Source organism: Bombina bombina, chromosome 2, assembly GCF_027579735.1.
Source record: "Bombina bombina isolate aBomBom1 chromosome 2, aBomBom1.pri, whole genome shotgun sequence".
NCBI classification, from domain to species: domain Eukaryota; kingdom Metazoa; phylum Chordata; class Amphibia; order Anura; family Bombinatoridae; genus Bombina; species Bombina bombina.
In genome coordinates this window covers 1,060,643,826-1,060,670,643 of record NC_069500.1, presented here as the reverse complement: position 1 = coordinate 1,060,670,643, position 26,818 = coordinate 1,060,643,826, and positions in this window count along the sequence as shown.

Sequence of the window (26,818 nt, the reverse complement as noted above, 5' to 3'; positions counted from 1 at the left end):
GTCTTTAAAAATGAACTTCATGAACAATGTTAGTAGAATTTTAATTTAATTGTAAGAAAAATAAACATGCATAACTGTATTAGTAGAATTAAATTTAAATTCTTGATAAAAAAAAAATATGATTAAAGGGACACTGAACCAAAATGTTTTCTATTGTGATTTAGATAGAGTATGCAATTTTAAGCAACTTTCTAATTAACTCCTATTATCAAATTCTTTTCATTCTCTTGGTATTTTTGTTTGAAATGCAAGAATGTAAGTTTAGATGCCAGCCCATTTTTGGTGAACACACTGTGTTGTTCTTGCTGATTGGTGGGTAAATTCATCCACCAATAAACAAGTGCTTTCCATGGTACTGAACCAAAAAATAGCTTAGATGCCTTCTTTTTCAAATAAAGAAAGCAAGAGAATGAAGATAAATTGATAATAGGAGTAAATTAGAAAGTTGTTTAAAATGGCATGCTCTATCTGAATCACAAAAGAAAAAATTTGGGTTCAATGTCCCTTTAATAAAATTGTAGTAGCATGCATAATTTCAAATTTGTTAAAAATTTATTATAATTTTTTAAATTTTAGTTTTTTACTTCCATTTTTTTTATATTAATATGTTTATAGATATGAGAAGTAAGAAAATAAAGTGTAAACAGCCACCTCCGGTCAATGTTGGTGGAAACACCCAGGAGTGAAGCTTTATCTCCACCTATGCCACTAACACTATTGGATATTGAATTATCTCCCAATCCATATCAAGTTTTTCATAAAAACATACAGACGGGGGGGCCTGGTAACAGCCATGCCGGTCGCATAATTCCAGAGCTCTGTATTCAAAGTCTCAAGATAAATACCTGGGGCCATCAATTATGCAACAAAGTAAAGAAGCTAGATTGGGGAATAGTACCTGAAATCAGAGACATCTTTTAAAATCGCTTCCTCTTATTGAAAGAGGATATGAGGGGCTGAAAGCAGGACTATAGCTAACGGTCTGTGTCTATTGCGGGCACCATCTTGCCAAACACTATATTCGGCCGCAAAAGATATAAACTAAGACCGCAAAGTCCACATTGTGCCTCTGCACCTGAAACTGGACCGGATATTACTGCGCAACCGAGACGATAGCCCAGGAGCTAGAAGAAAGCTGGAGACTGTGAAATTCCGGTTGCTATAATCTCATTGCCACGGAGTCACGGTAAATCCTGCAGTAGCATACATGCTAGGCACATTGATATTGAGGCATATAGCACAGACAGCGAGATCAAAGGATCTGAAGGGGCCTCAGGAGTCCGTTATAGTTCATTGGCCAGACATTTGATAAAGAATCGCAGGGCCCTGGTTGTGAGGTGGTTAACTATTAAACTAAAGTGAGGCATGTTGAAGACATAAGTATTGTGTGACAATTGATACAAGTACAAATATCAGCTCCTATCTATAACTATCAGCTTAAATTATATAAGACACAGAGATAAAACCAGAATAACATTTCTCAATATAAGATGGATTTATTGTCTGGGCTGCCTAGATCTCTGTACCAAATCCCTAAATGGCGACTAAAAGACCTGTTAAATCTGACAAAACGGCTAAATCCACAGCCAATAAGACACACACTATGCCCTTATATTTTGCCACAGAGCAATCGCCCACAGCCAGTTCAAGCAGCAAGGCAAAAACTTCTCCTAGTCCACAATCTCAAAGACCGGTAGTTACACCCCCAATGGAGGAAACTACTCAAATCCCTGCTACAATATTATCACACTTTGCATCAAAGCAGGAGATCTCAGATATCTTTAGAATGTGCCTCAGAAAAGAGCTAACAGAACTTAGACAAGAATTACATTCTATGAGCTCTAGAGTGGGCATGCTGGAGGCAAACACTGAAGAAATTAGGGAAGACATTACCCGAATAGACCATTGCTCCTCAACGCAGCAAGAAACTATTGATGCACTAATGGATAAAATAGATGATTTAGAAAATAGGAGCAGGAGAAAGAATTTGCAGTTGAGAGGTATACCTGGTATACCTTTTTTCCACCCTAAAAGAATCATCGTACACTGAAAACATTTTATGGGTAAGAGCTCATAGGGCCCTCTGGCCTAAACCTCCGGAATCAGCTCCACCTAGGGATATTATTATCAGATTTAAGAATTTCCTTGAAAAAGAAATGTTACTTAACCAATCCAGGAGACAACAAACAGTGAGATTTCGAGGTAATGTTATACAAATCTACCAAGATCTCTCAACAAGAACTTTGCAGTGCCGAAAAGAATTCACGCCACTTACTACTCTACTAGGAAATAAGAAGATCCCTTACAGATGGGGTTTTCCTGTCCACCTTATGGTTATTCAAGACAACAGAAGTTTTATATGCAACACACCTGAGGATTTGAATGCCTTCAGTAAAGATCTAGGTATAGATTATCCCACGGAGTTAACACCGCCAACGATGGAACAACAGATGCTCCCCAAAAGACCGAGCTCCACCTCTACAAAATGGCAAACCAAGATGCCCCGATGCAACAAAGCAACACCAAAAGCAGATAAGCAAGAAAAGCATCACTCCTCACCGGGATCCAACCACTCGTCTAATTCCGAGGAGGGATAAGGGAAAAAAAAAAGAGGTAAAATAAACCATCATACACCCGTACCCGGCCGTGGTAAGTAATTGTGCCACACCAGGTATTACTTTTGTCCCCCTTATATATACTACAACACCCTTTAGTGTTAAGTGATGTCTACCAGTAGGTCAGAAAATGAGTAATATAGACATATTCCTGAAATAGCTTATGCCAGCCCCAGGATATCTATAAACCTGTCCTGCCATATTTCCATGTAGGATGGGCAAGAACTTTTAATGATAACAAAATTCGAGACTTTTATGTTTGCAGTTTCCCCCAAGCATTGCATCTCTTTTTATGTCTAATTTTAAACTAAGAGATAAGTTTTTATTTGTATTTTTTGTTGTTTATAGTGTTTATATTTTAATGCAAAGACCTGTTTTTTGTTTGTATGGTTCACACATGAAATGTACATACCTAGACCACACCAGTGCGAAGGAGGCTCCTACAATCCTACACTCATATGATGATTACTGGACGAGTTCAGATACATCTATTTTTAACGGTCAACCCCACTTAGGTCATGGCTTGTCATACCTTTAACACGACACACTCTCTAGTGCTCTTGTCCCAAAATGCCAAGGTTCTTATTTCTCTGTGTAAAAGATCGACAGCTCTATCAGATATCCTAAAATGACAGGTGGACATTCTTTACCTCCAGGAGACTCACTTTAAAAAGAATAACATACCAAAATACTTGGGACAAACATACACACTGCATTATCACAGTGTGGGTCCTGCTAAAAAATGTGGGGTTAGTATATTGATGAGAAGAAACATTTCTTTTACACTTTTAAATAAAGTGACAGATAATGAGGGCCGATTTTTGGGGTTGGTAGGACTTTCATATGGCACACCGGTTACCCTTATTAATATCTACATCCCTAAGAAAGACCAAAAACCATTTTTTACAAAAATGTTTAACCACATACTAGACATATCAAAAGGCCCAATTTACATCGGAGGAGACTTCAACCTACACTTTCAACCACATCTAGATAGCAACAACCCCCATTTCAAACCTAACACGAAATTTCATACATACTTCTGGAAACAGCTCAAACTCCACAAACTGTATGACATTTGGCATTTTCAACACCCTACTTCTAGGGACTATATGTTTTATTTGCACCCTAATAAGTCATATAGTCGCATTGACTACTTCCTTACCAACCAAGCTGGCCTTTCCCAAGTAAATAGATGTCGCATATCCCCCACTGCTTGGTCAGACCATTCCGAAGTATTGCTACATATCACATGGCCAGAACACTCTACCATGCCATTTTTATGGAAATTAGATGACACATTGCTTAACAATGTGGAATCAATTGACAAATTAAACAAAGTCATACAGGAATATTTTCAAATAAACTTTCCCTCAACTCCCAATCAGTTTGCAGTATGGGAGGCACATAAATGCCTGCTTCGGGGAGAACATATAAAACTCAGAGCCCACATGAAATGGACCCAAAGAACATCCTATGATGACCTAACTACTAAACTTTCCAATCTAGAGTTTTTACATAAACAGTCTCCATCAGACGCTGATATTTTATTAGAAATGAAGACAACCAGGCAGGCCCTGGACGATTTTCTACAAATAGAATACCATACCCTCTCACACAAAACTAATAGCCTTGTAAATATCTAGCAAGGGCCTTAAAGAAAAGGAAACTTAAATCACATATCTATGAATTAAAACCCCCTAATAAACCACCGCAGACCACTACCCCCGAGATTCTGAAGGCATTCCATTCCTACTATTCGGACCTATATAACATAGCCCCAATCCCTGAACCCTCTCACAAAACATACTTGAGCAGTATGTTCAAAAGTGCCCACTACCTACACTAACGGATACTCAATTGGAACAGCTTAATTCTCCTTTCTCAATATCAGAAATACTAAAGGCCATACAGACACTTAAATATGGAAAAAGCCCTGGTCCAGATGGCTTCTCCACAAAATACTATAAAATTTTCCGAGATAGCCTAGCTCCACACTTGACTACAATTTTTAATGAAATAACTAAGGGAGCCAAATTCCCACCCTCCATACTAGAGGCACATGTAGTGGTCTTGCCCAAACCTGGCAGACCCGCTACTACCCCCTCAAACTTCCGCCCATCTCACTATTAAATGTGGATGTCAAGCTGTATGCCAAACTTATTGCTACCCGTCTAAGCAGATTCCTTCCATATTTCATTCATACTAACCAAGTGGGATTCACCCCACATCGAGAGGCTAGGGACAATACCACCAAAATATTAAATCTCATAGAATATGCAAATACCCATCCCATCCCATCAGTAGTCCTTTCTATGAATGCTGAAAAAGCATTCAACCGTCTGAATTGGTCTTTCCTCAAACACACCCTACAAAGATTCGGCTTTAACACTGAGTTTATTAACAACATTTTTGCTCTCTATAACAATCCCACAGCCAAAATTAAATTGAATGATCATCTATCTGAACCATTTCAAATTAACAATGGAACCCGACAGGGTTGTCCTCTATCCCCTACCTTATTTATCCTGGCAATAGAAGTGCTGGCAACATATATCAGGCATTCACTGGATATAAGGGGAATAGTTGTGGGCCAAACTGAATTTAAAACCTCTCTATATGCAGACGATGTCATCCTAACATTATCAGAATTAGAAATATCTGTACCAACACTCATGCCGCTACTAAAAGATTATGGTGAGATGTCATTTTTTTGCATAAACTACTCTTAATCAGAATTTATGAATATTGGAACACCACAACAAGAGTTGCTATTCCTTAAAACATGTCACTTCAAACAACAGCCTGTAGCACTTAAATATTTAGGAGTTTATATATCCCCTTATCTACATAAGATTGTCTCCTTAAACTTTGAACCCCTTAAAACACATATAATCTCCACATTAGTATCCTGGAAACATAAGCCCCTGTCCTGGTTGGGCATAGTCAATTCAATAAAAATGATTATCCTTCCAAAAATCCTCTATCTTCTTCAAACACTCCCTATCCCTATCCCTGATAAATTACTGTACCAATTCCAAAAAATAATAAACTCTTTCATCTGGAAACATAGACGACCTAGAATAGCCAACCATATCTTGTACAACAACAAACTCAATGGCGGCATTGGCGCTCCAAATTTGCAGCTTTACAAATATGCAACCTTTATGTCTAGAATTGTAGACTGGTGTAAACACACAGACCATAAAGAATGGGTGGGCCTGGAATCCACACTTTGTGGAGGTATACAGTTGGGAGGAAAATGCTGGTCATTAGATATCAGAGATTGTGTTAAGCCCCATGAACCTCTTGTAGTTCAGGAGACATTCAAAGCATGGAACAAAATACTAAAATCATACAAATCTATTTCAAGAAGATGAGAAAAAGAAGAGAGGCGCACAAATGTGTGTATCAATCGGTATAACTCGGCATACACTCCAAATATTGTGTGCACAGGGTACTCACAATTTAGCACAGCACACCAGTGTGCTTGTGGAAGCGGGCTGGCACTCAGAGCTGACCAGCTGGCTCTCTCCGGCTCTCTCCTGGAAATGACGGCTTTCCTGTATGATAGACTGTCTGGTAGTGGTACGCTTGTATTCAAACTCCAGGCTCAAGTTGTATTAAAACAAATTTAAAAACTTTTATTGCACAGGGTTGACAAGCACATAATAAAATTGGTACATAAAATATTGCTACGTGTTTCTCGGCCCTCCTGGCCGTTTCATCAGGCATCATGATGCCTGATGAAACGGCCAGGAGGGCCGAGAAACACGTAGCAATATTTTATGTACCAATTTTATTATGTGCTTGTCAACCCTGTGCAATAAAAGTTTTTAAATTTGTTTTAATACAACTTGAGCCTGGAGTTTGAATACAAGCATACCACTACCAGACAGTCTATCATACAGGAAAGCCGTCATTTCCAGGAGAGAGCCGGAGAGAGCCAGCTGGTCAGCTCTGAGTGCCAGCCCGCTTCCACAAGCACACTGGTGTGCTGTGCTAAATTGTGAGTACCCTGTGCACACAATATTTGGAGTGTATGCCGAGTTATACCGTGTGATACACACATTTGTGCGCCTCTCTTCTTTTTCTCATCTTTTCAGCAAACACGTTTCCCTTTCTGGGATCGGCGTGGAGAGTGCAGCCGTGGGAAAGTTTTCCTAGCCTTGGGACCGATTTGGATTCACAGGACCTCAAGGAATCTACATTCAACATCTTGCCAACCACATATGGACATTGAATCTAACGCCATTTAATGAGGTTCCCCTTTCCATTATTAATAATTGTTACTGTACAATTGTTTGGTCTTATAGCAGCGTTTATACAAAACACTATTGTCATGAGTATATGTTGCTAATTTTTTATTATATTTCATATGTTGTGCATAGTGAGCACCCTCTGGTGACCCAGGTCATTTATTCAAATCTATTTCAACACCACAATCTCCTTTGACACCACTCTTCAATGATAACAAGTCTCTTATACAGCTCCAAACCTGCATCCAGAATGCTCCAACAATACACCAAACCATGTTGTGGTATGCAATCCTTCAAAATGGTAAACTTAAAACTAAACAAGAAGTCTTGGACATCCTGGGCTCTGACCACAATAGCTGGCTAATACATCACCAGCTTTCACACTGCCTTCAGACACACCCAGACAAACTCAATATTTCTAGACCAATGACACCATTCGAATCGATATGCTATGCGCCTTTACCCAACAGAGGTACTCTATCGCTGTCATACAAGCTACTCCTCTCGCATCAGGCTACACACCCACCAACATATGTTGCGCGTTGGGAATCAGAATTGAATGCCCATCAACCGACTAAAACATGGGATAAGATATATAAACAGATGAGCTCTTCTGCTTCATCTATGCAGGTTGCGGAAATTAACATTAAGCTACTATGTAGTTGGCATTATACCCCAGATAAATTGGGGAAGATGATATATAACTATGACGCAAAGTGCTGGAGAGGATGCGAATATAGAGGTACATTTACACATATATGGTGGATGTGTCCACTTGCGCATCAATATTGGCTGGACATCAATAGAGAAATAGAACTAGTACTAGGCGCCACCATCCCCTTTACACCGTGGACATTCTTGTTTAATAACTTCCCCCCTCTACGGTGCATATTTAGACTTAAACTCTTGACAATCATGATAAATACAGCTAAAAGGTATATTCCGTATTATTGGAAAAAACTCACACTACCAACGGTACAGTTCTGGAGGGAAAGAGTTACCACTGCCTTAGATTTAGAACAACACAATTACACCAAAATAGAAAAACTAGATGACTTTCATGCTATACGCTTTTTATGGGAAGGGTATAGGCTTTCCTTGTCACAGCCAGATGGTCATATGTAAGTAACTAAGTCCGAACACATATTCCTTTTTAACTAGAGAGCATTTCCAACAGACACCCTCTAGGAGCCTCCCCTTTTAATTTTAATTTTAATTTCAATATTATTTAACGTTTGTTGTATTAGCTAGTGTACTTTTCGCACTGAAATAGAATGTTATCTATATGTTTTGTTTGAAGTGTTATACAACATGTTGAAATGTTACAAAAGATGTTGAATATGTTAGGTTTTCTACTCCTACTATTAGTATTCTTGTCGACACAACATTACCTTCACAGCAGTTGTTGATAAGGTTAAACAGACTGGACCACAAATGGATCTATTTTCATGGACTTGAAGAAATAATAACCCAGTTACCCTGTACCACCTGTCTTTGGGTCATATGACATTCCTGTATTGATGTCAAAAGTTGTCTATGGGACAATGATCTGTAACATGCATGTTGTTTTGTTTCAATAAAGCCTTATAAAATTAAAAAACAAACAAACAAAAAAAAAAACACACAGACAGGTAATGAGTTGTTAGTTAACATATAATTAATATTTTTTAAATAGTTTTTGGCTTCAATAGTTTTTTTTATCTTTTTCTTTGTTATTACTTTCACATAGATATTACCATGGAAGACATAGAAAATAGGTATGAAATCGATGATTTTCAAAATCCTGATAGTGTGCCATTAGTTGAAGCCTTGAGTTCAGATGAAAGTCAACCAAGAATAGAAGTTTTAAGAACAATGATGGTAGATAAAGGTATGTTTCATACTCATTACTCTTAAAACCAAGAAAAATAAAGTTTTAACTGATACATATTGCATATTTTTAGGAGTAGTCTCTGATGAAAGCTTTAAAGGAGTGGACATAAGTGTAGAAGCCAATATAGTAGATGAAATCGATAATACAACAGCAGGAGGTAATATTTGTGAAGAAATAAACCATATGATACATTGAATATGTATATGTAAATTTAAATACTAATTTTTTGCTTTTGTTATTCTACAGATGTATCTTCAACATCAACTACTGAAACGGAAGACAAAAGTACTTAGAGTTGTCTTGAAGATAATGTTAAACTAAAAATCGCTAAAATTAGGGCAACTTTGGAAATGTTATTGGAGCAAGTAGATTTTTTATACCGAAAATATGTTATTTGATTTAATTCTGTGAGTTTTTTTTAATTTTAAATATAATTGTCAGAAGAATGACAACGAAAAAATGATAAATATTTTTTTTTGTGAACAATCAATAGTAGATCAGAATTTTGAATTTCTGTAAATAAAACATATTTTTTTGGCACAAAAAAAATTTTGACTAGATTACGAGTTTATGTCGGTAATGGTATGCGGGGCTAACGCACAGTTTTTCCTTACCGCTCACCTACAGTAACGCTGGTATTACGGGTTTTTAGAAAGCAAAAAAGTGAGCGTAGAGCAGAATTTAGCAGTAAGCTGGCAAAACGTGCTCGTTCACGATTTCCATGGGGCTGATTCGGCTGAAAAAAAGTCTAAACACCTGCAAAAAAGCAGCGTTCAGCTCCTAACGCAGCCCCATTGATTCCTATGGGGAAATAAAAGTTATGTCTACACCTAACACCCTAACATGAACCCCGAGTCTAAACACCCCTAATCTTACACTTATTAACCCCTAATCTGCCGCCCCCGAAATCGCTGTAACGTACATTATATTAATAAACCCTAATCTGCTGCTCCGGACACCGCCGCCACCTACGTTATGCTTATGAACCCCTAATCTGTTGCCCCCAACATTGCCGACACCTACATTATATTTATTAACCCCTATTCTGCTGCCCCCAATGTCGTCGCAACCTACCTACAATTATTAACCCCTAATCTGCCGCCCCCAACGTCGCTGCCACTATAATAAAGTTATTAACCCCTAAACCTAAGTCTAACCCTAACCCCCCTAACTTAAATATAATTTAAATACATCTAAATAAAAATACTATTATTACATAAATTATTCATATTTAAAATTAAATACTTACCTATAAAATAAACCATAAGATAGCTACAATATAACTAATAGTTACATTGTAGTTAGTTTAGGATTTATTTTTATTTTACAGGCAACTTTGTATTTATTTTAACTAGGTACAATAGTTATTAAATAGTTATTAGCTATTTATTAACTTCCTAGTTAAAATAAATACAAAGTTACAATTACACCTAACACTACACTATAATTAAATAAATTAAATAAGTTAACTACAATTAATTACAATTACATTAAATAAACTAAATTACGAAAAAACCCACTAAATTACAGAAAATAATAAAACAATAACAAGTTTTTTAAACTAGTTACACCTAATCTAATCTCCCCAATATAATAAAAATCCCTACCCTATACTAAATTACAAATAGCCCTTAAAAGGGCTTTTTGCGGGGCATTGCCCCAAAGTAATCAGCTCTTTTACCTGTAAAAAAAAAATGACAATACCCCCCCAACATTACAACCCACCACCCACACACCCAACCCTACTCTAAAACCCACCCAATCCCCCCTTAATAAAACCTAATACTACCCCCTTGAAGATCACCCTACCTTGAGACGTCTTCACCCAACTGGGCAGAAGTGGTCCTCCAGATGGTCCGAAGTCTTCATCCTATCCGGGCAGAAGAGGTCCTCCAGACGGGCAGAAGTCTTTATCCAGGACCAGGCGGCATCTTCTATCTTCATCCATCCGGAGCGGAGCTGGTCCATCTTCAAGAAATCCGATGCGGAGCATCCTCTTCGTTCGATGGCGACTGGAACAATGACGGGTCCTTTAAATGACGTCATCCAAGATGGCGTTCCTTCAATTCCGATTGGCTGATAGAATTCTATCAGTCAATCGGAATTAAGGTAGAAAAAATCCTATTGGCTGATCCAATCGATTGAGCTTGCATTCTATTGGCTGTTCCAATCAGCCAATAGGATTGAAGTTCAATCCTATTGGCTGATAAGAACAGCCAATAGGATTGAGCTCTCATACTATTGGCTGATTGGAACAGCAAATAGAATGCAAGCTCAATCGATTGGATCAGCCAATAGGATTTTTTCTACCTTAATTACGATTGGCTGATAGAATTCTATCAGCCAATTGGAATTGAAGGGACACCATCTTGGATGACGCCATTTAAAGGACCCGTCATTGTTCCAGTCGCCGTCGAAAGAAGAGGATGCTCCGCGTCGGATGTCTTGAAGATGGACCCGCTCCGTATTGATGAAGATAGAAGATGCCGCCTGGATGAAGACTTCTGCTTGTCTGGAGGACCTCTTCTGCCCGGATAGGATGAAGACTTCGGACCGTATAGAGGATCACTTCTGCCCGGTTGGGTGAAGACGTCTCAAGGTAGGGTGATCTTCAAGGGGGTAGTGTTAGGTTTTATTAAGGGGTGATTGGGTGGGTTTTAGAATAGGGATGGGTGTGTGGGTGGTGGGTTGTAATGTTGGGGGGGTATTGTCTTTTTTTTTACAGGTAAAAGAGCTGATTACTTTGGGGTAATGCCCCGCAAAAAGCCCTTTTAAGGGCTATTTGTAATTTAGTATAGGGTAGGGCTTTTTTATTTTGTTAGGGGGTTTAGATTAGATGTAATTAGTTTAAAAATCTTGTAATTATTTTATTATTTTCTGTAATTTAGTGGGGGTTTTTTGTACTTTTTTTTATTTTTATTGAGGTCACCAGTCAGAATTACAAACAAACAAGGTCCGTCCATAGACCAGCAAAATGTACAATTAAAGTATACAGTAAAAGGAGATAAGCATTACATAATATAACATACAGCTATAATAAGGTGATTGAGTTGAGTGAACATTAGTCTGTATTAATACTTCCGGAAACAGCATGTACAGTTATAGCTAGTTGCTAAATGGTGTCTGAGTCTCCTAATAAATATACAAAAGTGATAAATGAAGAAAATATACAGTACAGGTATACCTCACTTTACAGCGCTTCACTTTACAGCGATTCGCTAATACAGCGCTTTGTGGAGCTGAAGTTCAACCTCCAAGCATTTTGAAACAGTGCTGTAAATCATTGGGAGATTCCAAGAAAAGTGACTGGCACCATTTTGTTATGCTTAGTTCACTCTGTTAACTGCATTGCAGTGCAATCTGTGTCTCAGTGCTATAGTCTGGCAAATTTTACTACAGTAATTGTCACTATTTTACATGTACAGTATTTATTGAATACTAATTGAATACTTGCTGTGCTAGTGTTAAACTAAACGTAGCACTATTGCACCCCTCATATATGTTAGTTCAAACATGTTTTTAAGATTTTAAACACTGAAAAGAAAGCTAAAACTGCCTTGTTTCACTTTAAGGCGGTTTTCACTTTACAGCGGGGCTCCGGTCCCTAACCCGCTGTATGAGCGGGGTATACCTGTACTCAGATAAGTTTCTCTATCATTTGGGAAACCGGTCTGGACGGAAAGAGAAAATGGGACCTCTGTTTTATATTAAGTCAAAGAACATATGTATGAAAGTATAAACCTGTGAAAATGCCCCCCCACAGTATCAGAGGGGTCACTCTTGGACCTAGTTAAACTAATGAGGGTAAAATATAAAGTGGGGGGCTTATTAATTTGTTCTTCTGAAGCTAAGGTATAAAGAGGGGAAAAATAGTGCAGCGGGCAAGAGCCGCTCTTGTTAGAAAAGGGGGAAAGAGGGGGAAGGGGAGGGGGGGCGGATAATCTAAGGTGGGCACATTAGTATTGGAAATGAGATGTTGTAAACATGTGGTTATGGGATCTAGGGATAATCCTTAATGGGAGTATATATCATAATATTATAGACAGATGTTTATATCAAGATAAAATGGGAGGTCTAACCAACTTGTATAAGGGGTCTAACATTCGATCTTGGATAGTACAGGGTAGTTATGGCTCAAATGAATGAGATAGAATAAGTAAAGGTATTATGTTGATACATGCTCTGGCATGAGTCACCCCGTATGCTCCCTTAGAGAGCCAGTAAAAGCTTAAGGCAGAAATGTAGGTGGTGCTGAGTGAATACAAAACCCAAATACACAAATCAAATATTCACAAACTTGACAAACCTGCCAGCAATAATGACTAGGGCTATTTGTTTATTTTCAGACCTATAGCTCAACATCTCCTATAGTGTATGTCTTCTAAATCATATAGCTATATAATCAGAAGGAGGGGGGTCTCTTGGTAGATAGCTAAATATCTGTGACCTGGCCAGGGTCACTAGTATTATGCGATATCAGCCTAGATGTATACACATAGCTAAATGACCCAGTGTCAACAATTTGCCTTTCATTATCCCTTTAAGGCAAGATCTCCTCCCCTAACACATTTCTATTTATTCACCTCTTTTCCCAGAAATCATTGCTTGATTATTGAAAGTGGAATAGGAGACCAGTACCAGTCTCTCTATCTCCTAAACATTAAGAAGCCTAAAAGTATTCTGACATTTATTATATCTAAATCTAATATTTGTATTTATCCTTTTTACATATTGGATTATTACCTTTTGTTATTTACTCCTGTCAAAGTTGGAGTAAACTCTAACCTAATCATCAGCTGCGTGAATCTGCAGCACACTGTGTCTCTAACCGGAACGGACTGACAGGCAGCGGGTGACGTCATCACCGCTCTCACTGCGCACCACGCCGGAGTCGAAGGTTCGCTGCTCTCTCTGGTTGCTGTTCACCCGCTCTTCACTGAACGCTCTAGATTTCTAAGAATCTAGTATCAGCTAACCTCTGTATCATCACGGTCAGCTCCTGAATCAGGTATGTGCACCAACGAACACTATAATAGCATGCTAGGACATAACCAAGAACGTAATGCATTACTGAAATCTCATTCTACTATGTGGAACTATAAAATCCTATAAAAATTCACATTATTCAATCTCGGATCTTTTAAAGGAGTATAACTTTGTTCATCTCATAAAGATATCTATAAAGTATTTATTTTTTCCACAATAACTCATTTTATTTTTTGTATGAGTTATTCAGTTTCATCTCACTAACCACCAATGTTTATAAGTTTAAGCTGTTCATTCATTACATTTTATAAGAATCCATTTTTCTTTTTAACTCACTTATTTGAGAATATCATTCCTTCTAAGTCGCAAAGAAGTGACATTTATCACGAATCTATAATAAACTCTGTAATCATACAGGTACCTAATACCTAAGTCATGGTATTATTGGTGATTATGATTACATACACTTTAACCTATTAAAACCTGAAACATTATTGTCTAATCTAAACTGTTTCCTATCACAGAATAATCAAGCCCATAAAAATAATAATTTGTTTTTTGTAGATTCTGATTTAGACCATAATGGATCCCATAGAAATGGCAAATCAAGTCACCACCTTAAATCAAAAGGTGGAAATTCTGGCTCAAGGATTAACTGAATTAAAAAATGAGAACAGCAGTCTAAAACAAATCATAAATGAATTAGTGACTCAAAAAGCAAACGAGACACCCGAACCACAGGTAAATTCCCCAACACCTTTCGGTGGGGACCGCACGAAATTTCGTGAATATAAGAACGCTTGTTTACTTCTATTCACTTTGAAACCTCGTACCTACCGTACAGAAAAGATCAAAGTTTTTACTGCTATATCCTACCTAACTGGGGAGCCAAGAGTTTGGGCTGACAGATTCCTTGAGACAGAGGATCCAATTCTGAATTCCCTAGAAAATTTCTTCCAAACAATGGCCATCCTTTATGATGATTTAAACAAACAACAAACTGCCGAACAAAGACTAAGAACCCTTAAACAGGGAAAAAGACCAGTGGAAGATTATATAGCAGATTTTCAGCTTTGGGCCACGGATTCAGAGTGGAACACAGTCAGTTTAAAGAACCAGTTTCGTATTGGACTATCTGAATACTTAAAGGATGAACTGTCTAGGGTAGAGTTCCCAGACAGTTTAGATGCTTTAATTAAATTATGTATCTCCATGGATAGGAGGTATCGTGAAAGGAAGATTGAAAAGCACTCATATGAAACAACACCTAAAAGATCATTCCATGCTTATCAAGAAAAAACCTACTCAAACCCCATACCCATGGAGATAGGTACCATTCGTGGACCTTTATCCCAGGAAGAAAAACAAAGGAGAAGATCTGCAAATCTTTGCTTATATTGTGCAAACAAAGATCACGATGTTGCCACCTGTCCTATCCTAACTCGTCAGAAGAAGGGTAAGTGTACTTATAACTGTGCTTGTGAAAAACAAAAACACCCATCACACTTATCCCTAACGTTGTCTTTACAGTGGGACAATCAACAACTTCAGAACGAAGCCATTATTGATTCCGGTGCTGATGGTATATTTCTTGTTGAGTCAATAGTAAAATACAATAAAATTCCAATTCTGCAGAAAACCACTCCTGTTTTTGTTAGAGTAATTGATGGTACCCAGATCTTAAAGGGTCCGATCACTCACCACACAATACCATTATTAACCATCTCACCAGATGGTCACAAAGAATATCTAACATACGATATTATACCAAGTTCAATACATCCCATAGTTCTTGGCCTACCATGGTTACAAAAACATAACCCATCCATAGATTGGTCTCAAAATAAGGTTACTTTCACCTCACAGTTTTGTTTAGAGACATGTTATCCATATGTAAATATTGGACACATAGGCTCTGCAATACCACAAGAATATTATGAATTTAATGATGTCTTTAACTTAAAAAATGCTGAATCACTACCACGTCATAGACATTTTGATTGTCCGATTGACACCAAACCTGGGGTAGAAATACCATCAGGAAAAATGTTCCCATTGTCGCAAAAAGAATTGACTCATCTAAGAGATTATTTAGATTAAAACCTAAGAAAAGGTTTCATTTCTCCATCATCATCACCAGTAGCTTCTGCAATATTCTTTGTCACCAACAAAGATGGCACTCTCAGACCCATAATAGATTACCGTGCACTAAACTCAGTAACCGTAAAAAATAGATACCCATTACCACTCATCCCGGAAATAATTGAACGTCTCACTGGGGCAACCATATTCACTAAACTAGATCTAAAAGGTGCCTACAATTTAATAAGAATGAGATCCGGTGATGAGTGGAAAACGGCATTTAAAACAAGATACGGCTTATTTCAATACAACGTTATGCCTTTTGGTTTAACGAATGCTCCTGCCACATTCCAGTTCTTTATAAATGAAATCTTTAAAGAATTAATGGATGTGTGCGTAATTGTATATTTGGATGATATACTTGTTTATTCAAAATCTATAGAAGAGCATAGGAAACACGTAAGGTGGGTTCTTTCAACACTACGTGATCATCAGTTATACGCAAAGTTGGAAAAATGCCAATTCCACAAAGATACTATTAAATTTTTGGGATATATAATTTCTCCCAAAGGTATAGAGATGGATCAGGAAAAGGTCACAGCCATAATCAATTGGCAAACACCCACTACCTTGAAATCACTTCAACGATTTCTAGGATTTTCAAATTTTTACAGAAAATTCATAAACCATTATTCAACCATTGTTCAACCCTTAACTCGACTAACAGGAAAACAAAAATTCGTTTGGGATACCAATGCAGAACATGCTTTTCAAACTTTGAAGGAGAAATTCACAACAGCTCCTATTCTAAGTTTACCCAATCCAGACTTGCCATACACTTTACAGGTAGATGCTTCCAATGTTGGAATTGGAGCCATTCTCTTACAACCTGGAAACCAAGATAATCATCTCCATCCTATCGCCTATTTTTCTCAAAGACTAACTCCTGCCGAGACAAACTATTCTATAGGCGATAAGGAGTTACTTGCGATGAAATCAGCAATGGAGCACTGGCGACATCTCTTGGAGGGAACCACAATCCCATTCCAGGTTTATACAGATCATAAAAATCTTCAATATTTGAAGAAAAATAAAACTCTCTCTTCAAGACAGGTTCACTGGGCATTGTTTCTGGATAGGTTTTATTTTTTACTTACCCACATACCAGGTACAAAGAATGTAACAGCAGACGCTTTGTCCCGGTCATTTGATTCAACTGCAGACACTCAAACTATGGCCTATATTATTCCACCAACTAAAATCATAGCTGCAGCAGTCCTAGAGACATCTGACTTATACCAAGCACAACATTTAGATCCTGACATTCCACCAATTTGTACCCCTGATTCTGAATCTGGTTTATATTTGAATGATGGTTTGATATATGTTCCATCAACTCTAAGGAAGCAGATCATTCAACAACATCACGATACCCCTTTAGCCGGACATCCAGGCATAGGTAAAACTACTGATCTTATCAGTAGAGAATACTGGTGGCCACAAATGAAGGCCGACATCCACACTTATATAATAAATTGTCAAATTTGCGCAAGGAAAAAGAAGGAACATCATAAACCTTACGGATTTTTATTACCTTTACCCATACCCATAAAGCCTTGGGATATGATTGCAATAGATTTTATTGTTGATTTACCCATCTCCAATGGTCACAATACCATAATGGTTGTAGTAGACCATTTAACTAAATTGGCTCATTTCATTCCATTAAAGAGAACACCTACTGCTTACACAACTGCAAAAGTCTTCCATAGTCATATTGTTAAACTACATGGATTACCAGCCTCCATTGTAACAGATCGTGGATGTCAATTCACCTCCAAATTTTGGAAATTTTTATGTAAGACCTTACAGATCTCATTACGACTCACTACAGCTTTCCATCCTCAGTCCAATGGACTAACGGAACGATTAAACCAGACTCTCGAACAATATTTGAGATGTTTTATATCATCTCAACAAGACGATTGGTATGATTACTTACCTAGCGCCGAATTCGCATATAATAATTCAGTCAACTCTTCATCCAAAATCTCTCCATTTTTTGCTACATATGGTTTTCATCCACGTACTTATCCTAACTCACTAACGTGCTCTCAATCTCCATCAGTCTCCACTTACACTGAAACTTTAAAAAACGTCATGGAATCACTACATGACCATCTTGTTACTGCTAAAGAAACTCAAAAGAAATACTTTGACAAGAAACGATTACCATCACCTGAATACAAACCTCAAGATATGGTATGGTTGTCTACGAGGAACCTCAAGTTACCAGTTCCGAGTAAAAAACTGGCGGATCAGTATATTGGTCCATTCCCGATTCTCAAAGTAATCAATGAGAATGCGGTGACTTTAAAGTTACCTCCCACTATGAGAATTCACCCCTCGTTCCATGTATCATTACTGAAACCGTTCATTGGAACTGAGATTCCTTCTACTGATATCCACACCATCCCAGATCCTCTAGATTATGAAGTTGATCAAATCCTGGACTCCAGGGTTCGTAGGAGGAAGCTTGAGTACCTAGTCCATTGGAAGGATTATGGTGATGATGAGAACTCCTGGGTCCTTTTACGTGACTTAAATGTTCCTGATTTGCTGAGGGAGTTTCATGTTCGTTATCCCTGTAAACCTGGTCCTCAGGTTACTGGGAGGGGCTCTTGAATGGGGGGATCTGTCAACAATTTGCCTTTCATTATCCCTTTAAGGCAAGATCTCCTCCCCTAACACATTTCTATTTATTCACCTCTTTTCCCAGAAATCATTGCTTGATTATTGAAAGTGGAATAGGAGACCAGTACCAGTCTCTCTATCTCCTAAACATTAAGAAGCCTAAAAGTATTCTGACATTTATTATATCTAAATCTAATATTTGTATTTATCCTTTTTACATATTGGATTATTACCTTTTGTTATTTACTCCTGTCAAAGTTGGAGTAAACTCTAACCTAATCTTCAGCTGCATGAATCTGCAGCACACTGTGTCTCTAACCGGAACGGACTGACAGGCAGCGGGTGACGTCATCACCGCTCTCACTGCGCACCACGCCGGAGTCGAAGGTTCGCTGCTCTCTCTGGTTGCTGTTCACCCGCTCTTCACTGAACGCTCTAGATTTCTAAGAATCTAGTATCAGCTAACCTCTGTATCATCACGGTCAGCTCCTGAATCAGGTATGTGCACCAACGAACACTATAATAGCATGCTAGGACATAACCAAGAACGTAATGCATTACTGAAATCTCATTCTACTATGTGGAACTATAAAATCCTATAAAAATTCACATTATTCAATCTCGGATCTTTTAAAGGAGTATAACTTTGTCATAAAGATATCTATAAAGTATTTATTTTTTCCACAATAACTCATTTTATTTTTTGTATGAGTTATTCAGTTTCATCTCACTAACCACCAATGTTTATAAGTTTAAGCTGTTCATTCATTACATTTTATAAGAATCCATTTTTCTTTTTAACTCACTTATTTGAGAATATCATTCCTTCTAAGTCGCAAAGAAGTGACATTTATCACGAATCTATAATAAACTCTGTAATCATACAGGTACCTAATACCTAAGTCATGGTATTATTGGTGATTATGATTACATACACTTTAACCTATTAAAACCTGAAACATTATTGTCTAATCTAAACTGTTTCCTATCACACCCAGCATAAAAATAATGTTGTCCTGTAACATGTCTCCATAAAGCAGCAGCCTGCATTAATGCTGAGAGGGGGCAAGGTGGTTCATGCACGGAGAAAAAGAAAGAAAAAAAAATCAAATAAATAAAAGAAAACTAAGGGGTTGTTGGATTAAAGATATATAACATACTACAGACTCGGAGCCCTTAACCTACATCCTGATCCATTTAACTTAAGACCTTAGAATACATATTGCAGAATATCTGACATTTAAACAGTAATTAACATCATGCCATAAACTAAACTAACTTTCAAGCAGAGTAAACAAATGGCGGCATACTCCTAAATCAACAAATCTAATATGTATAAGCAGCGTCTGTAACAGAAAAGGGATGGCAGTTAAGACTTTCAGCCCACTCCCATTACTGGGACCCCAGTATGTATGAGCAATATAAAGTTTAGGCCTTGTAGGGTTAACAGAGTAGGTAAGAATACCGCAGCTCCATCTCTCAATTCGGCCACTGCTGTAAGCGGTACCTGCAGACCTCTTAGATATGTAACGCTGTCGGTGTCAGCCCCAGATCGTGGACAAGCTAAGTCCATTGTTTGTTGTGGAGTTGTGTCCCGGGCCAGGTTTTGTACAGGAGGCACCGCTCCCTCTGCAAAATGATGAGGCATCAGATCAAAGGGCCAAAGTGCCTTCCAGTTCAGGGAGTTGTTTAAAAATTGAGAACCGACCCATCTCGGCACTACCGTGATCTCAAGAGGGCTCTGAAGCATAGGGACGCTGTACTGATCCTCTGTTTCATCAGGAGCTCTTGTAGTTGCGTTCTCAATGCATTTGGTCTCGTCTTCTGGTCGCTGAGTGGTATCTGGGTTATGCAAACTATTACCCAAGGTCTTTGAGCCATCTCCTAGGGTATCCTGCGTAGGGCAACAGAGAGATCTGATTTCCCCAGCTAGAATATCATGTTGAGCGGCCATTCTGTGAATCAAGGTGCGTAGCGCAGTAATAATCTGATCGCCTATATCGATCTATGTAGGCTCATAGGCTGCCGACCTTAAGAGTACCTCACACTAGGGTTTAAGATCCAATCTGATGTCGGCTTAGATAGGGCTTCCTCCGGAGCTCTCTCAAGCTCAGTCTGGCTCTATTAGGTTCCAAGGAGCTGCATGGGATCAGCTGTACTGTGTTCAAGTCCGCCACTAAGATATAATTATCAACTCTGCATTAGCCGACTGTTTCACATGGGCTGTAAAATGGCCGCTTCAGCTAGCGGGTTGAGGTTGCATAGAAAATAGAAACGCTCCAATCTTCCACCGCAGTTCTCACTGTCTCTTCAAATTCATAGTTACTGGTCTCCAGGTCATTAGGTACCCTTTTGTATAATATTTGGCAAAACTGAGCGATCTAGTGGGTAATAAAGTTTATGGTATGAGCAGAGCTCTCTCTGTATGCGGCCGCTCAGTTGCCAGGCTTGCTCCGCCCCCTAGATAAATTTTTTAATTGTAATTAATTGTATTTAGTTTAAGGAATTTATTTAATTATAGTGTAGTGTTAGGTGTAATTGTAACTTAGGTTAGGTTTTATTTTACAGGTATATTTGTCTTTATTTTAACTAGGAAGTTATTAAATAGTTAATAACTATTTAAAACTATTGTACCTAGTTAAAATAAATACAAAGTTGCCTGTAAAATAAATATAAACCCTATGATAGTTACAATGTAACTATTAGTTATATTGTAGCTAGTCTAGGGTTTATTTTATAGGTAAGTATTTAGTTTTAAATAGGAATTATTTAGTTAATGATAGGAATATTTATTTAGATATATTTAAATTATATATAAGTTAGGGGGTGTTAGGGTTAGGGTTAGACTTAGGTTTAGGGGTTAATAAATTTAATATAGTGGCAGCGGTGTAGGGGGGGCAGATTAGGGGTTAATAAATATAAAAACCAGGTACGCCGGGCCGGAATAGTGGCGAGCGTACCTGGTGGATATTTGATAACTTCCAAAAGTAGTAAGATTGTGCCGAACTTGCGTTCGGAACATCTGCAGTGATGTAAGCATCGATCTGTGTCGGACTGAGTCCGGCGGATCGTATGTTACGTCACAAAATTCTACTTTTGCCTTTTTGTAGGGTTTGATAACTAAAGCGAATCAGGCTCGCCACAAATACACTGCGGAATTCCAGCGTATTTGCGGTTGACGGCTTGATAAATACATGCCAGAGAATCAGGATCTTTACTAAGATCCTAACGGCTAGATTTAGAGTTTTGTCGGTAAGGACCAGCGTAGCTAACGCCGGCTTTTTTCTGGCCGCACCATAAAAATAACTCTGGTATTGAGAGTCCACATAAAGGCTGCGTTAGGCTCCAAAAAAGGAGCGTAGAGCATATTTAACGCAGCTTCAACTCTCGATACCAGAGTTGCTTACGGACGCGGCCAGCCTCAAAAACGTGCTCGTGCACGATTCCCCCATAGGAAACAATGGGGCTGTTTGAGCTGAAAAAAAAACTAACACCTGCAAAAAAGCCGCGTTCAGCTCCTAACGCAGCCCCATTGTTTGCTATGCGGAAACACTTCCTACGTCTGCACCTAACACTCTAACATGTACCCCGAGTCTAAACACCCCTAACCTTACACTTATTAACCCCTAATCTGCCGCCCCCGCTATCGCTGACCCCTGCATATTATTATTAACCCCTAATCTGCCGCTCCGTAAACCGCCGCTACTTACATTATCCCTATGTACCCCTAATCTGCTGCCCTAACATCGCCGACCCCTATATTATATTTATTAACCCCTAATCTGCCCCCCACAACGTCGCCTCCACCTGCCTACACTTATTAACCCCTAATCTGCCGACCGGACATGAGCGCTACTATAATAAAGTTATTAACCCCTAATCCGCCTCACTAACCCTATAATAAATAGTATTAACCCCTAATATGCCCTCCCTAACATCGCCGACACCTAACTTCAATTATTAACCCCTAATCTGCCGACTGGAGCTCACCGCTATTCTAATAAATGTATTAACCCCTAAAGCTAAGTCTAACCCTAACACTAACACAAATATACTTTACATCTAACGAAATTAAATAAATTATTCCTATTTAAAGCTAAATACTTACCTGTAAAATAAATCCTAATATAGCTACACTATAAATTATAATTATATTATAGCTATTTTAGGATTAATATTTATTTTACAGGTAACTTTGTAATTATTTTAACCAGGTACAATAGCTATTAAATAGTTAATAACTATTTAATAGTTACCTAGTTAAAATAATAACAAAATTACCTGTAAAATAAATCCTAACCTAAGTTACAATTAAACCTAACACTACACTATCATTAAATTAATTAAATAAAATATCTACAATTACCTACAATTAAACCTAACACTACACTATCAATCAATTAATTAAATACAATATCTACAAATAACTACAATGAAATAAACTAACTAAAGTACAAAAAATAAAAAAGAACTAAGTTACAAAAAATAAAAAAATATTTACAAACATAAGGAAAATCTTACAACAATTTTAAACTAATTACACCTACTCTAAGCCCCCTAATAAAATAACAAAGCCCCCCAAAATAAAAAATGCCCTACCCTATTCTAAATTACTAAAGTTCAAAGCTCTTTTACCTTACCAGCCCTGAACAGGGCCTTTTGCGGGGCATGCCCCAAGAAGTTCAGCTCTTTTGCCTGTAAAAAAAAACATACAATACCCCCCCCAACATTACAACCCACCACCCACATACCCCTAATCTAACCCAAACCCCCTTAAATAAACCTAACACTAAGCCCCTGAAGATCATCCTACCTTGTCTTCACCATACCAGGTTCACCGATCCGTCCTGGCTCCAAAATCTTCATCCAACCCAAGCGGGGGCTGGCGATCCATCTTCCGGCGGCTGAAGAGGTCCAGAAGAGGCTCCAAAGTCTTCATCCTATCCGGGAAGAAGAGTAGATCCGGACCGGCAACCATCATCTTCCAAGCGGCATCTTCTATCTTCATCCGATGAGGACCGGCTCCATCCTGAAGACCTCCACCGCGGACCCATCCTTATCCGGCGACGTCCAACTGAAGAATGACGGTTCCTTTAAGGGACGTCATCCAAGATGGCGTCCCTCGAATTCCGGAATTAAGGTAGGAATATTCTGATTGGCTGATGGAATCAGCCAATCAGAATCAAGTTCAATCCGATTGGCTGATCCAATCAGCCAATCAGATTGAGCTCGCATTCTATTGGCTGTTCCGATCAGCCAATAGAATGCGAGCTCAATCTGATTGGCTGATTGGATCAGCCAATCAGATTGATCTTGATTCTGATTGGCTGATTCCATCAGCCAATCAGAATATTCCTACCTTAATTCCGATTGGCTGATAGAATCCTATCAGCCAATCGGAATTCGAGGGACGCCATCTTGGATGACGTCCCTTAAAGGAATCGTCATTCTTCAGTTGGACGTCGCCGGATGAAGATGGGTCCGCGGTGGAGGTCTTCAGGATGGAGCCGGTCCTCATCGGATGAAGATAGAAGATGCCGCTTGGAAGATGATGGTTGCCGGTCCGGATCTACTCTTCTTCCCAGATAGGATGAAGACTTTGGAGCCTCTTCTGGACCTCTTCAGCCGCCGGAAGATGGATCGCCAGCCCCCGCTTGGGTTGGATGAAGATTTTGGAGCCAGGACGGATCGGTGAACCTGGTATGGTGAAGACAAGGTAGGATGATCTTCAGGGGCTTAGTGTTAGGTTTATTTAAGGGGGGTTTGGGTTAGATTAGGGGTATGTGGGTGGTGGGTTGTAATGTTGGGGGGGGGGGTATTGTATGTTTTTTTTTACAGGCAAAAGAGCTGAATTTCTTGGGGCATGCCCCGCAAAGGGCCCTGTTCAGGGCTGGTAAGGTAAAAGAGCTTTGAACTTTTTTAATTTAGAATAGGGTAGGGCATTTTTTATTTTGGGGGGCTTTGTTATTTTATTAGGGGGCTTAGAGTAGGTGTAATTAGTTTAAAATTGTTGTAATATTTTTCTTATGTTTTTAAATATTTTTTTAATTTTTGTAACTTAGTTCTTTTTTATTTTTTGTACTTTAGTTAGTTTATTTCATTGTAGTTATTTGTAGGTATTGTATTTAATTTATTTATTGATAGTGTAGTGTTAGGTTTAATTGTAGGTAATTGTAGGTATTTTATTTAATTAATTTATTGATAGTGTAGTGTTAGGTTTAATTGTAACTTAGGTTAGGATTTATTTTACAGGTAAATTTGTAATTATTTTAACTATTTTAGCTATTAAATAGTTCTTAACTATTTAATAGCTATTGTACCTGGTTAAAATAAATACAAAGTTACCTGTAAAATAAATATTAATCCTAAAATAGCTATAATATAATTATAATTTATGTTGTAGCTATATTAGGATTTATTTTACAGGTAAGTATTTAGCTTTAAATAGGAATAATTTATTTAATAAGAGTGAATTAATTTCGTTAGATTAAAATTATATTTAATTTAGGGGGGTGTTAGTGTTAGGGTTAGACTTAGCTTTAGGGGTTAATACATTTATTAGAATAGCGGTGAGATTCGGTCGGCAGATTAGGGGTTAATAATTGAAGTTAGGTGTCGGCGATGTTAGGGAGGGCAGGTTAGGGGTTAATAAATATAATATAGGGGTCGGCGGTGTTAGGGGCAGCAGATTAGGGGTACATAGCTATAATGTAGCTGGCGGCTCTTTGCGGTCGGCAGATTAGGGGTTAATTATTGTAGGTAGCTGGCGGCGACGTTGTGGGGGGCAGGTTAGGGGTTAATAAATATAATATAGGGGTTGGCGGTGTTAGGGGCAGCAGATTAGGGGTACATAAGGATAACGTAGGTGGCGGTCGGCAGATTAGGGGTTAAAAAAATGTAATTGAGTTGCGGCAATGTGGGGGGACCTCGGTTTAGGGGTACATAGGTAGTTTATGGGTGTTAGTGTACTTTAGAGTACAGTAGTTAAGAGCTTTATGAACCGGCGTTAGCCCAGAAAGCTCTTAACTACTGACTTTTTTCTGCAGCTGGAGTTTTGTCGTTAGATTTCTAACGCTCACTTCAGACACGACTCTAAATACCGGAGTTAGAAATATCCCATTGAAAAGATAGGATACGCAATTTACGTAAGGGGATCTGCGGTATGGAAAAGTCGCGGCTGAAAAGTGAGCGTTAGACCCTTTTTTGAGTGACTCCAAATACCGGAGGTAGCCTAAAACCAGCGTTAGGAGCCTCTAACGCTGGTTTTCACGGCTACCGCCAAACTCTAAATCTAGGCCTAAGAAAATAAAAAAAAACATAAAATCTCCCGTTAAAGTCTAACCCACTTCCCAAAAATAAACCCGACATGTAAAACCCCTATATCCGCCATCTAGCCCACATTGCAACTAATAATAAAAATATTAACCCCTAATCAGCCAATAAGATTTCAGTAGCTCTCATCCTATTGGCTGATTTTAATTTGGAGAATCAAATCAGCCAATAGGAATTCAAGGGATGCCATTTTTAATCGCGTACCTTGAATTTACTATTCAGTGCACGGCGGCGATCGTACAAAGAGGATCCTCCACGCTCCATGGCTCCAGGGTCGCCAGTCTTCAGATCCGGGGTCCTGGATGAAGATAGAAGAGGTCACCGCTTAGAAGAAGACTTCACCACCGGACTTCAGGAACCGGTCACCACTTGGAAGAAGATTTCACTGCCGGACTTCAGGAACCATGAGTACCTATCTGGGGGTTAGAGTTAGGCTTTTTTTTTTTTTTAGATTTTTAGGGTTCTGGGCACTCTTAAAAGAGCTGAATGCCCTTTTAAGGGCAATGCCCATACAAATGCCCCTTTAGGGGCAATGGGTTGTTGAGGTTTTTTTTAGTGTTAGGTTTTTTTAATTTTGGGGGGTTTGGTGGGTGCGGGGGTTTTACCGTTAGAGGGGGGACTTAGTATTTTTTTAAGGAAAAGAGCTTTTTAAGGGCTATTGGTAGTTTAGTATTAGATTAGGGGGTGTTTTTATTTTGGTGGGGGCTTTTTTTTATTTTCATAGGGATTAGGTATAATTTTTTTATTTTTGATAGTTTTGTTTTTTATTTTCTGTAATTTTAGCTATTTTATTTTCTGTAATTTTAGCTAAATTTAAACTTAGTTTTTTTTTAATTTTTAAAGTAATGTTAGTTTTTTTAATTTTAATTGTAATTTAGTTTTATTTTATTTATGTAATGGGTTAATTCTAGGGGGTGTTAGGTTAGGGGGCTTAGTTATTAGTTATTTGCATTGTGGGGTTTGGCAGTTTAGGGGTT